At 50.6% G+C, this 14,461-nt stretch overlaps 9 non-coding genes across 9 annotated transcripts; 2 read left to right on the top strand and 7 right to left on the bottom strand.

Annotated features, from left to right (window-relative positions):
• The first annotated feature begins 3,277 nt into the window (after positions 1-3,277).
• On the top strand, positions 3,278-3,391 carry LOC148642449 (U5 spliceosomal RNA). Its single transcript, XR_015929325.1, has one exon. It is a non-coding gene; the product is annotated as a U5 spliceosomal RNA (small nuclear RNA).
• A 233-nt stretch (positions 3,392-3,624) lies between these two features.
• Positions 3,625-3,766, top strand: LOC148642448 (U4 spliceosomal RNA). Its single transcript, XR_015929498.1, has one exon. It is a non-coding gene; the product is annotated as a U4 spliceosomal RNA (small nuclear RNA).
• A 757-nt stretch (positions 3,767-4,523) lies between these two features.
• Positions 4,524-4,640, bottom strand: LOC148642447 (U5 spliceosomal RNA). Its single transcript, XR_015929240.1, has one exon. It is a non-coding gene; the product is annotated as a U5 spliceosomal RNA (small nuclear RNA).
• A 390-nt stretch (positions 4,641-5,030) lies between these two features.
• Positions 5,031-5,147, bottom strand: LOC148642446 (U5 spliceosomal RNA). The gene has a single exon (XR_015929249.1). It is a non-coding gene; the product is annotated as a U5 spliceosomal RNA (small nuclear RNA).
• Positions 5,148-5,538: 391 nt separating this feature from the next.
• On the bottom strand, positions 5,539-5,655 carry LOC148642445 (U5 spliceosomal RNA). The gene has a single exon (XR_015929292.1). It is a non-coding gene; the product is annotated as a U5 spliceosomal RNA (small nuclear RNA).
• Positions 5,656-6,045: 390 nt separating this feature from the next.
• Positions 6,046-6,163, bottom strand: LOC148642444 (U5 spliceosomal RNA). The gene has a single exon (XR_015929317.1). It is a non-coding gene; the product is annotated as a U5 spliceosomal RNA (small nuclear RNA).
• A 391-nt stretch (positions 6,164-6,554) lies between these two features.
• LOC148642443 (U5 spliceosomal RNA) lies at positions 6,555-6,671 on the bottom strand. The gene has a single exon (XR_015929280.1). It is a non-coding gene; the product is annotated as a U5 spliceosomal RNA (small nuclear RNA).
• A 391-nt stretch (positions 6,672-7,062) lies between these two features.
• LOC148642442 (U5 spliceosomal RNA) lies at positions 7,063-7,179 on the bottom strand. Its single transcript, XR_015929262.1, has one exon. It is a non-coding gene; the product is annotated as a U5 spliceosomal RNA (small nuclear RNA).
• A 6,759-nt stretch (positions 7,180-13,938) lies between these two features.
• Positions 13,939-14,080, bottom strand: LOC148642441 (U4 spliceosomal RNA). The gene has a single exon (XR_015929508.1). It is a non-coding gene; the product is annotated as a U4 spliceosomal RNA (small nuclear RNA).
• Positions 14,081-14,461: the final 381 nt, after the last annotated feature.

Here is a 14,461-nt window from a genome sequence, read left to right as displayed (position 1 = left end):
GGACAGGATCTTAGTGTCCAAGCCTAACAGGCTGAGGGTCTCCAGTTCTTTATGTCATTTTTTGCTCCTTTCTTAAACAAGAGAGAGATAGTGCCTTCCCTTAAGGAGTCAGGCAGCAATTCTGTCTTATAGCTTTCCTCGAATAGGAGCAGTAGCGGATCCTGAAGCAGATCCCAAAAGGTGCAATAAAATTCTTTAGGGAGCCCGTCAGCACCTGGAGTTTTCCCCTTCTGTAAGCTCTCCATCGCCTGTCTCAGCTCTTCTACTGTCAAATCCCTCTCAAGTACTTCCCTATCTTCTTCACTCAAAACGTTTTCTAGCTTTGAGGTAAAAAAATGAATTTCTTCATCCTTTAGCTCTGTAGAGCTGTACAGTCTTGAGTAGAAGGCCTCGGTGCAGGAGAGGATAGCACTCGGCTCTGTTCTCTCTCGTCCCTCCTCATCAACTACACTTTCCATGACAGACTTGGAGCCTACCACTTTCCTGAAAAAGAAGCGAGTACACTTCTCATTTTCTTCCAAGAACTGCACTCTGCCTCTTAACAGCACTCCTCGACTACTTTCTTCGGCTATGCTCCGGATGTCCTTTTTTAAAAGGGTGATATCCTCGAGCACATCGAAGCCACTGTGCAGCATCGTGTAGAGACGCTGCAGCTGCCTCTGTTTCCTGGCTAGCACTCCTCTCCGTCTGGCAGCAGCCTTCCTTCCCTCAGCCATGAAAAAGGCCTTTGTCCTCATCTTCACCTCCTCCCACCACTCTCCTACTGACCCGTACAGACACTGCAAGGACAGCCACTGTGATAGTTTCTCCTTGTAGCGGGATACTACCCCCTCGTTCTCTAGCAGCTTTGTGTTGAGTTTCCAGAGGCCTGGGCCAAAGACAGTCCCGCCCTGGAGTTCCACTCTACACCCTAAAGCCTGATGATCTGAGAAGAAGACAGGCTGAAGAGTGACCCCAACAACTTTCACTCTCTCTGAGACAAAGCAATAGTCAATTCTGGAGCTGCTATTCCTCCCTGACCATGTATATCCTGCTGTTGTGGGATATATACATCTATATGTGTCTGAGAGTTTAAAGTCTTGAACTAAGTTTTGCAGGGCCAGTGAGCTGGAATCCAATTTTATCGGAGAGCTAGACTGCCTGTCTGTGTGCTCTAAGATACAATTAAAATCCCCTCCCACTATCACGTCTGTGCTACTTAACAATAGGGGGGAGAGTGCCTTGAGTAGCTCCACCCTTCCTCCCACGTCAGTAGGACAATACACATTGATTAGCCGCAGGTTAACGGTCCCCCATTCCACATCCACACACAGCAACCTGCCATCTATGACCCTCTGAATACTTTTCAATTTGAAAGCCCATCCTTTGAAAAGAATGGCCACGCCAGAGGCTCTGTTGTTATTGTCCCCTGACCAAACAGAAGGCCCTTTATCCCACCTATCTTTAAAGCTTTTATACCTCTCTTGATAGGCTAAAGCACACTCCTGCAACATCAACACATCTCCCTCTCTCTGCTGGAGGTAATCAAAGACAGACTGGCATTTAACTCTGTCATTGATACCTCTGGTGTTAAGAGAAATTATGTTTAGAGCCATTTTACATAAGAAAGTGGAACCAGACTTTACAAAACACATTTCTCTTCGGTCTCACCTGTTACCTTCTCTTTCTTTTTCTTCTTACCAATTTCCTGCCAGCCATCCTCTGAATGAGCCTTCATCAGGGTGGCAGCAGTAAAAGCGTTCACGGAGTCCATTTCAAGGAAGGGGGTAGAAAGAGGGGTGGAAGGGTTCCAGCTGTCCCCATCGCCATGCTCTCCTTCCTCCTCGCTCGGGGAGAAAACAGAGTCATTTTTCCTTTTCCTCAAGTCCAGCTCCTGGGAGCACTGAGGGGAAAGGGGTGCAGCCGATGCACCAGTCTCCTCTTCCCCCTCACCCACCAGCTGTTGCAGATCCTCCGTGACGGACTGGATGGAGGAGAGGAGGGCATCTGTAGCACTTGCAGAGTCTGAGAAAAGCAGCTCCGCTGAATCCTGGGTATCGTCGCTGGACCCGCTCCACCGGGGGGCCCCACACTGGCCCTCGTTCTGAGGAGCAGGAGTGGGGGAGGGGTCCTCGCTGTTCTCGGGGGTTTTCAAACCCTCGTGCTTGTCTGGTGCAGTCTGCGGTTGTGGGAGCGTAGTGGATTTCTCTTCCACCGGCCCCGGAGCCACAGCAGGACTGATCCTGGCTGGAGGCTGAGACTCTTTGTCCAACAAGGGTTCTTTGTTTGACTTGTTGTTTGCTTTGGCTTTTCGGGCCGGTTTGGCTGAAACAAGCACTGCCTCATCCTTTCTCATTTTGAGTTTATTGGCGTAGGCGTGAGGGCAGTTCTTAAAAACGTGTCCTTCCGAGCCACATAAATTGCACTTTGGCAGCATTGAACAGTCAGAGGCTAAATGTCCCTGTTTGCCACAGGTCTTGCAGCATTTCACAGTGCAGGACGATGCCAGGTGTCCCACAGCACCACAGCGCCGACACACCTTTGGTTGTCCCACATAAAAAACATAGCCATTGCAGGCGCCCAGCCGGATTGTAGAGGGCAGGTGCCTTAAGCCTCCATTTACATTGTCCGGTAGTAAGCGAACCTCGAATTTCCTTGCTCCTGTTTTTATACCGTCAACATCTCTAACCTCAGTTCCATGGTGGACGGTGCAGTACTGGTTAAGCCAGATGTGAATGTCCTCCGTCTTTGCCAGTTCCGAGAACATAACAACATGCACCGTTTTCCTCTCTCTCTGTGTCAGAGGCTGCAAGTTGATCTTCTCAAGTGCAGGAACTTTCCCTCTTTTTGCCTCAAAGACATCCACGCATTGTTCAAACGGAGGATAGGTAGCAAATACAACCTCAAATGCTTTCTGACCTGGGAGAGCGAAGATGAAATCCAAGTGCCGAGGTTCAAAGCCAAGTTCCTTCTGTAACACTTTTCTGCTGAACTGCATACGATCCATGAAGAGGTCATCCAAAAGCTCAAAATGTACAGCATTCTTGCGGGATCCAAAGGTTGCCATCTCAAACTGCAAAACAAACACTGCTTCCACAAAACAAGAAAACAATCCAACTACTCCAACTACAGGCTGATCAAGGTATCTCCCCTGCCAGGTAAGCCGAGAGCCGCAGGCGATGAGCCCGGAGCTGAACGGGCCCCACTGGCTCGTTTGTAAGGCCAGGTGCATTGCCAACCACGACCGGCAGGGCAGAGGCCTTGAAGGCAGCCTGGGCTCCTGCAGCTGTCCAGCCACGCACTCTGGTTTCTCTTCATCTCGTACAAATCTTTTGCCTTTTACTAAAGATTTCTATGGAGAGGAGCATGAATGAGTTCCATACAATTTTTGTGCTTTCCTGCCTTCGGGTGGGGCGCAGCTGGGCTGGTCAAAGAGAGAAAACAAAACCGCTCACAATCGCTCTTATTACGGCGACTGTGGCTGTCTGCTTTGCCAGTCCTCGGTCTCCGCCTGTCTGATTGGCGCTCTTTTCTTTGGGGGGCGGGAAGTGTCCGGCCGCAAATATGAAGCGTTACAGCAACGACATGCCATGAGACGATTGATAACGATTTCCATAGGATCCACGCGGTTGCCTGGCAACCGTCAGCTTTGCGCAGTGGCAGTATCGTAGCCTTTGAGGTTTAGCCGATGCGCGATTATTGCTAGTTGAAAACTTTTCCCAATACCCCGCTTCCGCCGGTTTGCAATACAATTAGCGAAAGCAATTCTTGACAGTCTCGTCAGAGACTGAGCAAGGTGTTTAAAGACAGATTTTGTCATGGTAACATCATGGTAGAAAGAAACAAGCTTGTTACGTCTCAACAGAAACACTCTTTAGCTCTTTCAGCGTTATGCAGAGAACAGCGTCTGTCGAGATCACTTTTGAGTCAGCGCGAAACGCTGTGTGCTGTCAGTTTGATTTCATATTGCTCGTAGCGGCGCCAGGCTTTTGTCTGTCAAACGTTAGGTTGCGCTTCTTCATGCTGCATCGTCGGCATGAGTGGAGCTTTTTAAACGTCTGTACTTACTGCGCCTCATAAGAAATCGTTTGTCCCCGTTCAAAACAGATTGTGCGATGTCCTGCAGCGTTCGCAAAGCAAACCTTTGACAGTTTGAAAGAGGAATTTATTCTGCTTCCTGTGGGTGCAGTAGTTACAAAGTTGAACGTCTTTACACGATCTGCCGCAGATCTTACAAACGAGCCAGTGGGGCCCGTTCAGCTCGGGGCTCATCGCCTGCGGCTCACGGCTTGCGAGCGTGCCCAATCCGTGCGATAACTCGGAAAACACCCGGCCACACTGTGCCGGAAACGACGCACTCTGGGAAGCCGCTATGCAAAGCGAGGTCCCAAGATCCCCTGCGGCCGGACACTTCCCAACCCCCAAAGAAAAGAGCGCCAATCAGACGGCCGGAGACCGTGGACTCGCGGAGCAAACGGCCACAATCGCCATAACAAGACCGATTGCGGGCGTTTTTGTTTTCTCTCTTTGACCAGCCAGGCTGCGCCCCACCCGAAGGCAGGGAAGCACAAAAATTGCATGGAACTCATTCATGCTCCTCTCCACGGAAATCTTTAGTAAAAGGCGAAAGATTTGTACGAGATGAAGAGAAACCAGAGTGCGTGGCTGCATAGCTGCAGGAGCCCAGGCCGCCTTCAAAGCCTCTGCCCTGCCGGTCGTGGTTGGCAATACACCTGGCCTTACAAACGAGCCAGTGGGGCCCGTTCAGCTCCGGGCTCATCGCCTGCGGCTCACGGCTTGCGAGCGTGCCGAATCCGTGCGATAACTCGGAAAACACCCGGCCACACTGTGCCGGAAACGACGCACTCTGGGAAGCCGCTATGCAAAGTGAGATCCCAAGATCCCCTGCGGCCGGACACTTCCCGCCCCCCAAAGAAAAGAGCGCCAATCAGACGCCGGAGACCGTGGACTCGCGGAGCAGACTGCCACAATCGCCATAACAAGACCGATTGCGAGCGTTTTTGTTTTCTCTCTTTGAACAGCCAGGCTGCGCCCCACCCGAAGGCAGGGAAGCACAAAAATTGCATGGAACTCATTCATGCTCCTCTCCACGGAAATCTTTAGTAAAAGGCGAAAGATTTGTACGAAATGAAGAAAAACCAGAGTGCGTGACTGCACAGCTGCAGGAGCCCAGGCCGCCTTCAATGCCTCTGCCCTGCCAGTCGTGGTTGGCAATACACCTGGCCTTACAAACGAGCCAGTGGGGCCCGTTCAGCTCCGGGCTCATCGCCTGCGGCTCACGGCTTGCGAGCATGCCCAATCCGTGCGATAACTCGGAAAACACCCGGCCACACTGTGCCGGAAACGACGCACTCTGGGAAGCCGCTATGCAAAGCGAGGTCCCAAGATCCCCTGCGGCCGGACACTTCCCGCCCCCCAAAGAAAAGAGCGCCAATCAGACGGCCGGAGACCGTGGACTCGCGGAGCAGACTGCCACAATCGCCATAACAAGACCGATTGCGGGCGTTTTTGTTTTCTCTCTTTGACCAGCCAGGCTGCGCCCCACCCGAAGGCAAGGAAGCACAAAAATTGCATGGAACTCATTCATGCTCCTCTCCACGGAAATCTTTAGTAAAAGGCGAAAGATTTGTACGAGATGAAGAGAAACCAGTGTGCGTGGCTGCACAGCTGCAGGAGCCCAGGCCGCCTTCAAAGCCTCTGCGCTGCCGGTCGTGGTTGGCAATGCACCTGGCCTTACAAACTAGCCAGTGGGGCCCGTTCAGCTCCGGGCTCATCGCCTGCGGCTCACGGCTTGCGAGCGTGACCAATCCGTGCGATAACTCGGAAAACACCCGGCCACACTGTGCCGGAAACGACGCACTCTGGGAAGCCGCTATGCAAAGCGAGGTCCCAAGATCCCCTGCGGCCGGACACTTCCCAACCCCCAAAGAAAAGAGCGCCAATCAGACGGCCGGAGACCGAGGACTCGCGGAGCAGACTGCCACAATCGCCATAACAAGACCGATTGCGAGCGTTTTTGTTTTCTCTCTTTGACCAGCCAGGCTGCTCCCCACCCGAAGGCAGGGAAGCACAAAAATTGCATGGAACTCGTTCATGCTCGTCTCCACGGAAATCTTTAGTAAAAGGCGAAAGATTTGTACGAGATGAAGAGAAACCAGAGTGCGTGGCTGCACAGCTGCAGGAGCCCAGGCCGCCTTCAAAGCCTCTGCGCTGCCGGTCGTGGTTGGCAATGCACCTGGCCTTACAAACTAGCCAGTGGGGCCCGTTCAGCTCCGGGCTCATCGCCTGCGGCTCACGGCTTGCGAGCGTGCCCAATCCGTGCGATAACTCGGAAAACACCCGGCCACACTGTGCCGGAAACGACGCACTCTGGGAAGCCGCTATGCAAAGCGAGGTCCCAAGATCCCCTGCGGCCGGACACTTCCCGCCCCCCAAAGAAAAGAGCGCCAATCAGACGGCCGGAGACCGTGGACTCGCGGAGCAGACTGCCACAATCGCCATAACAAGACTGATTGCGGGCGTTTTTGTTTTCTCTCTTTGACCAGCCAGGTTGCGCCCCACCCGAAGGCAGGGAAGCACAAAAATTGCATGGAACGCATTCATGCTCCTCTCCACGGAAATCTTTAGTAAAAGGCGAAAGATTTGTACGAGATGAAGAGAAACCAGAGTGCGCGGCTGCACAGCTGCAGGAGCCCAGGCCGCCTTCAAAGCCTCTGCCCTGCCGGTCGTGGTTGGCAATACACCTGGCCTTACAAACGAGCCAGTGGGGCCCGTTCAGCTCCGGGCTCATCGCCTGCGGCTCACGGCTTGCGAGCGTGACCAATCCGTGCGATAACTCGGAAAACACCCGGCCACACTGTGCCGGAAACGACGCACTCTGGGAAGCCGCTATGCAAAGCGAGGTCCCAAGATCCCCTGCGGCCGGACACTTCCCAACCCCCAAAGAAAAGAGCGCCAATCAGACGGATGGAGACCGAGGACTCGCGGAGCAGACTGCCACAATCGCCATAACAAGACCGATTGCGGGCGTTTTTGTTTTCTCTCTTCGACCAGCCAGGCTGCGCCCCACCCGAAGGCAGGGAAGCACAAAAATTGCATGGAACTCATTCATGCTCCTCTCCACGGAAATCTTTAGTAAAAGGCAAAAGATTTGTACAAGATGAAGAGAAACCAGAGTGCGTGGTTGCACAGCTGCAGGAGCCCAGGCCGCCTTCAAAGCCTCTGCGCTGCCGGTCGTGGTTGGCAATGCACCTGGCCTTACAAACTAGCCAGTGGGGCCCGTTCAGCTCCGGGCTCATCGCCTGCGGCTCACGGCTTGCGAGCGTGACCAATCCGTGCGATAACTCGGAAAACACCCGGCCACACTGTGCCGGAAACGACGCACTCTGGGAAGCTGCTATGCAGGCAAGGTCCCAAGATCCCCTGCGGCCGGACACTTCCCGCCCCCCAAAGAAAAGAACGCCAATCAGACGGCCGGACCCAACAACCTTGGCGTTATTAGCACCACGCTCTAACCAACTGAGCTAACTGGCCTCGCAACAGTGCCCCTCTCAGTGCTGCAAAAAATCGAACTCAGGGAATTTCTTTTGTCCTCTTTTGAATAGAAAGCCGTGTAATTCAGTGTACGGGCTTTCTTGTGCACTTTCATGGTTCTTGTAACCAAAATCCTACACTGGCCTGAAATGCCCCCCATTTCACAGCATTTTTCAGCTGATTTAAAATGTACCTAAAGGAGAAGCATTTTTGAAGACCATCAATTACCAAGAGCTTTTGTCAAAGGTTTTGGTGGTCATTTTTAATGAACACAGAGCGCTGTGACCTCGGTTTTACATCTCATCCAAAAGACAGCGCCCTCTTACAACACAGCATCTCCGTCACTATACTGGGGCATTGGGACCCGCACAGACCTCAGGGTGAGCGCCCCCCCGCCGGCACCATTAACACCGCTTCCAGCTGGAAGCTTTGTTTTTCCCTGTAGCTCACCCTCATCCGGGTACTGACCTAGCTCACACCCGCTTAGCTTCAGTGGGTTTTCAGTTGCGAGTTGCAAAAGCCACTGCATTGGCTGGGAATCAAAACCAAGCCTCCCGCGTGGCAGGCGAGAATTCTAACACTGAACCACCAATGCTCAATGCCTGTACCTTCAAAAAAGACGGAGGACATTCACACCTGGCTTAACCAGTACTGCACCGTCCACCATGGAACTGAGGTTAGATATGTTGACGGTATAAAAGCAGGAGCAAGGAAATTCGAGGTTCGCTTGCTACCGGACAATATAAATGGAGGCTTAAGGCACCTGCCCTCTACAATCTGGCTGGGCGCCTGCAATGGCTATGTTTTTTATGTGGGACAACCAAAGGTGTGTTGGCGCTGTGGGACACCTGGCATCGCCCTGCACTGTGAAATGCTGCAAGACCTGTGGCAAACAGGGACATTTAGCCTCTGACTGTTCAATGCTGCCAAAGTGCAATTTACTTGGCTTGGAAGGACACGTTTTTATAAACTGCCCTCATGCCTACGCCAATAAACTCAAAATGAGAAAGGATGAGGCAGTGCTTGTTTCAGCCAAACCGGCCCGAAAAGCCAAAGCAAACAACAAGTCAAACAAAGAACCCTTGTTTGATAAAGTCTCAGCCTCCAGCCAGGATCTGCCCTGCTGTGGTTCCGGGGCCGGTGGAAGAGAAATCCACTACGCCCCCACAACAGACTGCACCAGACAAGCACGAGGGTTTGAAAACCCCCGAGAACAGCGAGGACCCCTCCCCCACTCCTGCTCCTCAGAACGAGGGCCAGTGTGGGGCCCCCCGGTGGAGCGGGTCCAGCGACGATACCCAGGATTCAGCGGAGCTGCTTTTCTCAGACTCTGCAAGTGCTACAGATGCCCTCCTCTCCTCCATCCAGTCCATCACAGAGGATCTGCAGCAAATGGTTGGTGAGGGGGAAGAGGAGACTGGTGCATCGGCTGCACCCCTTTCCCCTCAGTGCTCCCAGGAGCTGGACTTGAGGAAAAGGAAAAATGACTCTGTTTTCTCCCCGAGCGAGGAGGAAGGAGAGCATGGCGATGGGAACAGCTGGAACCCCTCCACCCCTCCCTCTACCCCCTTCCTTGAAATGGACTCCGTGAATGCTTTTACTGCTGCCACCCTGATGAAGGCTCATTCAGAGGATGGCTGGCAGGAAATTGGTAAGAAGAAAAAGAAAAAGAAGAAGGGACCAGGTGAGACAGAAGAGAAATGTGTTTTGTAAAGACTGGTTCCACTTTCTTATGTAATATGGCTCTAAACATAATATCTCTTAACACCAGAGGTATCAATGACAGAGTTAAATGCCAGTCTGTCTTTGATTACCTCCAGCAGAGAGAGGGAGATGTGTTGATGTTGCAGGAGTGTGCTTTAGCCTATCAAGAGAGGTATAAAAGCTTTGAAGATAGGTGGGATAAAGGGCTTTCTGTTTGGTCAGGGGACAATAACAACAGAGCCTCTGGCGTGGCCATTCTTTTCAAAGGATGGGCATTCAAATTGAAAAGTATTCAGAGGGTCATAGATGGCAGGTTGCTGTGTGTGGATGTGGAATGGGGGACCATTAACCTGCGGATATTCAATGTGTATTGCCCTACTGACGTGGGAGGAAGGGTGGAGCTACTCAAGGCACTCTCTCACCTATTGTTATGTAGCACAGACGTGATAGTGGGAGGGGATTTTAATTGTATCTTAGAGCACACAGACAGGCAGTCTAGCTCTCTGATAAAATTGGATTCCAGGTCACTGGCCCTGCAAAACTTAGTTCAAGACTTTAAACTCTCAGACACATATAGATGTATATATCCCACAACAGCAGGATATACATGGTCAGGGAGGAATAGCAGCTCCAGAATTGACTATTGCTTTGTCTCAGAGAGAGTGAAAGTTGTTGGGGTCACTCTTCAGCCTGTCTTCTTCTCAGATCATCAGGCTTTAGGTCGTAGAGTGGAACTCCAGGGCTTTGGCCCAGGCATCTGGAAACTCAACACAAAGCTGCTAGAGAACGAGGGGGTAGTCTCCCGCTACAAGGAGAAACTATCACAGTGGCTGTCCTTGCAGTGTCTGTACGGGTCAGTAGGAGAGTGGTGGGAGGAGGTGAAGATGAGGACAAAGGCCTTTTTCATGGCTGAGGGAAGGAAGGCTGCTGCCAGACGGAGAGGAGTGCTAGCCAGGAAACAGAGGCAGCTGCAGCGTCTCTACACGATGATGCACAGTGGCTTCGATGTGCTCGAGGATATCACCCTTTTAAAAAAGGACATCCGGAGCATAGCCGAAGAAAGTAGTCGAGTGCAGTTCTTGGAAGAAAATGAGAAGTGTTCTCGCCTCTTTTTCAGGAAAGTGGAAGGCTCCAAGTCTGTCATGGAAAGTGTAGTTGATGAGGAGGGACGAGAGAGAACAGAGCCGAGTGCAATCCTCTCCTGCACCGAGGCCTTCTACTCAAGAATGTACAGCTCTACAGAGGTAAAGGATGAAGAAATTCATTTTTTTACCTCAAAGCTAGAAAACGTTTTGAGTGAAGAAGATAAGGAAGTACTTGAGAGGGATTTGACAGTAGAAGAGCTGAGACAGGCTATGGAGAGCTTACAGAAGGGGAAAACTCCGGGTGCTGACGGGCTCCCTAAAGAATTTTATTGCACCTTTTGGGATCTGCTTCAGGATCCGCTGCTGCTCCTATTCGAGGAAAGCTATAAGACAGAATTGCTGCCTGACTCCTTAAGAGAAGGCACTATCTCTCTCTTGTTTAAGAAAGGAGCAAAGAATGACATAAAGAACTGGAGACCCCTCAGCCTGTTAGGCGTGGACACTAAGATCCTGTCCAAAGCCCTTTTCCTGCGCCTACAAAATGTAGTGGCCTCACTGGTAGGGAAAGAACAGACTTGTGGGATAGCAGGATGCCTGATGAGCGACAACCTGGCCTTGTTGAGGGATGTCTGTCTGTACTCAGAGGATCGCTCCCTCCCTCTGTGCATTTCAGGTGTAGACCTAGAAAAGGCCTTTGACCGCCTAAACCGGCAGTACTTAACTTCGGTACTTGAGCACATGAAGTTTGGCCCCATCATGAGAAAGTGGATTAACCTGCTGTACACAGGTAGCAACAGCAGAGTAATGGTTAATGGCAATAGATCACGCCCCTTTGAAGTCTGTTGTGAGGCAGGGCTGGCCATTATCCCCCTTGTTATTCGTTTTGGCTATGGAGCCCTTAGCCTGTGCCTTGCGCCAGGATCAGGCCATTAATGGGATACCAGTACCTGGAAGTGGGGGAGGAGAGGTAAAGACATCTCTATACATGGATGACGTCACCCTGCTCCTCTCTGACAATGCCTCAATTAGTAGAGCTCTGCAGTGCTGTGATCGGTTCTCTTTGGCTTCCTCTGCAAAAATTAACAAATCAAAGAGCGAGATTTTTTATCAGAACTGGAGGGAGCCAAAAGAAGGACATGATCTCAGGCTGCAAGAGAAGAGAATTAAGGTCCTGGGGGTGTATTTTGGAGAAGAGATGGGAACAGTAAATTGGCAGAACAAATTGCCAATCTTAAACAAAAAACTGATGCAATGGAAGAACCGAGACCTCACCATGACAGGGAAGGTGCTGGTCATCAAAGCCAAGCTCTTGCCTGTCTTGAATTTTCTGGCTTCTACCTTCCCAATCCCACACCGTGTTGCGGCGGTGCTGAGGAGATTGATGTTTCAATTTCTATGGGGTGTGAAGCAGGAAAGACTCAGAAGGGAAATAATGTACAGGCCGCTACCCTCAGGGGGGAAGTCTGTCCCAGATATTGCTACGAAGCTGCTGTGCATTTTCCTGGCCTCTGTGCTGAGAGGCTTTGCAACAGCACCTGCAGCGCGTACCTGGACTTATTTTTCCAGGCTCTGGGTAGGTAGGGAGGTGTTCAGAGTGTGGGGTGTCAGACCCAAGCTGGATGTCCCACTCTCTGACACATGCCCTGCAATTTATGGGACAGTTAAAAGTTTTCTAAGATCTCACACAATTGGCCATATTCCCCTCCGAGATGTCAGCGTCCAAAAACTGGAAGATTTCTTTGCACCCCAGAACAATAGGCAGACCCCTGTGGGCATTTTAACATCAGCCCAAACAAGGAAGGTGTGGAAACACACATCCTCTAAGTTTCTGTGCAACATTCACAGAGATTTAGCCTGGAGTGTCGTCCACCAGTGCTTACCGGTACGAACTTCCTTGTACCGTATGGTCCTCACACCCAGCCCTCGCTGCGTTAGGGTGGGCTGCAGCGAGGAGGAGACTGTGACCCATCTCCTGTGGTCCTGCTTTTTTGCTAAGGCCTTCTGGGCACAGTTTGAAGATTGGTTGCAGGCTCTCTCGCCCCAATTTACCCTGACCGCTGCTTTCGTCATATACGGCATCTCTCCTGTCAAACTTCCTCCTGACGTGTTTGACAGGATCTGGGCCGTGGTGAACAGTGGGAAAGACGCCCTGTGGAGAGTGAGGAACATGGGGCTGTTCAAAGGCATCAAGATCCCAGTCAAGGCTGCAGGTAGCCTGGCCCTGTTCATCACCCGAGAGAACTATTACCTCAGAGATCTGTGGAGAGAAGGGAGGGAGGAAGCAGAAAATCTGTGGGAAATAGAGGGCATAGGTCAATATCTCAAGAAACTGTGAAAAACACTATCATGTTTAAGTAAAGAATGTGATTTGCTTCAGAAAAAAGAAATTGTTGCTATGTAACTCGTACCGTGTCAAAATGTAATAAGATGTGATCATATATACTGTTTTAAGTATGTATATTAATGTAAAGCATTTGTGATGCCCTGTATTTTATTGTGAAAAGGAAATAAAAGTTCTTAAAAATCGAAATCGCTGGAGGAAACAGTCCATCTGGCCATGAAACTCATTTGAACGTCTAGCTACAGCAACTAACAATATCATGATTTATTCAGGATGTGTGGAATCAGCACGTCCCGGAGACAGCTTCCGAAATCGTGAGCATTCTCTGGTGGTGTCCTGCAGGGCACCTGTGGGCGTGCATTGGTGGTATAGTGTTGAGCATAGCTGCCTTCCAAGCAGTTGACCCGGGTTCGATTCCTGGCCAACGCAGTGGCAATTGGTTTCAAATGCTGTCATGAGCCTTGGATTATGACTAGCAAAGCGAAGCCTTTTGAAAGAGCTAAAGCACTGCAAAACGGAATTGAAGGAGAATCTTACAGGGGATTCTGAGCGGTGTCTGCATACACGCAGTCCGATACGGGTGCTGAAAGCTTGAGCTACTCTCAATGTCATGCTGCCTTTCCCCGGAGTAAATCTGTTACATTGAAGGAATGCTTCTCGCAGGTTCAAAAGGGACCCTTGTTAATTGGAGAAATCAATGATTTCTAATGAATTCTGTATGTGTTAAAATACAGCTATACACAGAAAACATGCAGGACACTGCCCATGATGTTTCCCGAGCCGAAACACAGTGCGTTTTTCCAAGACATCTGACAAAGCTCGCCCACTGAAAACTGCAGCAGATCGTGTAAAGACCTTCAACTTTGTAACTACTGCACGCACAGGAAGCACAATAAATTCCTCTTTTCAAACTGTCAAAGGTTTGCTTTGCAAACGCTGCAGGACATCGCACAATCTCTTTTGAACGGGGACAAACGATTTCTTATGGGGCGCAGTAAGTACAGACGTTTAAAAAGCTCCACTCATGCCGACGATGCAGCATGAAGAAGCGCAACCTAACGTTTGACAGACAAAAGCCGGGCGCCGCTACGAGCAATATGAAATCAAACTGACAGCACACGGCGTTTCGCGCTGACTCAAAAGTGATCTCGACAGACGCTGTTCTCTGCATAACGCTGAAAGAGATAAAGAGCGTTTCTGTTGAGACGTAACAAGCTCGTTTCTTTCTACCATGATGTCACCATGACAAAATCTGTCTTTAAACACCTTGCTCAGTCTCTGACGAGACTGTCAAAAATTGCTTTCGCCGATTGTATTGCAAACCAGCGGAAGCGGGGTATTGGGAAAAGTTTTCAACTAGCAACAATCGTGCGTGCTAATTAGAACAACAGCAACGCTGAGCTCTCAGCACCGTACTGAGCCCAGGTGTTATTCTAAAGCTGTCAGGTGCAGTTCATTTATATGAAGGAAATCTCTTACTGGGTACGATTACAATGCAGTAAGTAGCACAGGCTACTTGGGGAATAGCCCGATGTGTTTTAAAACGACCCGAGCCAGGTAGGAGTCGAACCTACAATCTCCTAATCCGTAGTCAGATGCATTATGCATTGCGCCACTGTCCCTGGTGTGACACTACAGGACTGTAACCCAGTGATCTCAGCCCTGCAACTAGTAAAATATTACCCCCGGTCCATTCTTTTCCAAAAGTGAGAAACACCTGTTTTCTACATTTTGTCTGTTTTAAAACCATATCTCTTTAAACCAAACCAAGAGTTTGTCTTTTGCACTGATATTCTGA

This window comes from Lepisosteus platostomus, chromosome 22, assembly GCF_059453375.1.
Source record: "Lepisosteus platostomus isolate fLepPlt1 chromosome 22, fLepPlt1.hap1, whole genome shotgun sequence".
In the NCBI taxonomy this organism is placed as follows: Eukaryota; Metazoa; Chordata; class Actinopteri; order Semionotiformes; family Lepisosteidae; genus Lepisosteus; species Lepisosteus platostomus.
The sequence above is the reverse complement of the archived record's forward strand: the minus strand, read 5'-3'. Positions and strand labels throughout refer to the sequence as shown.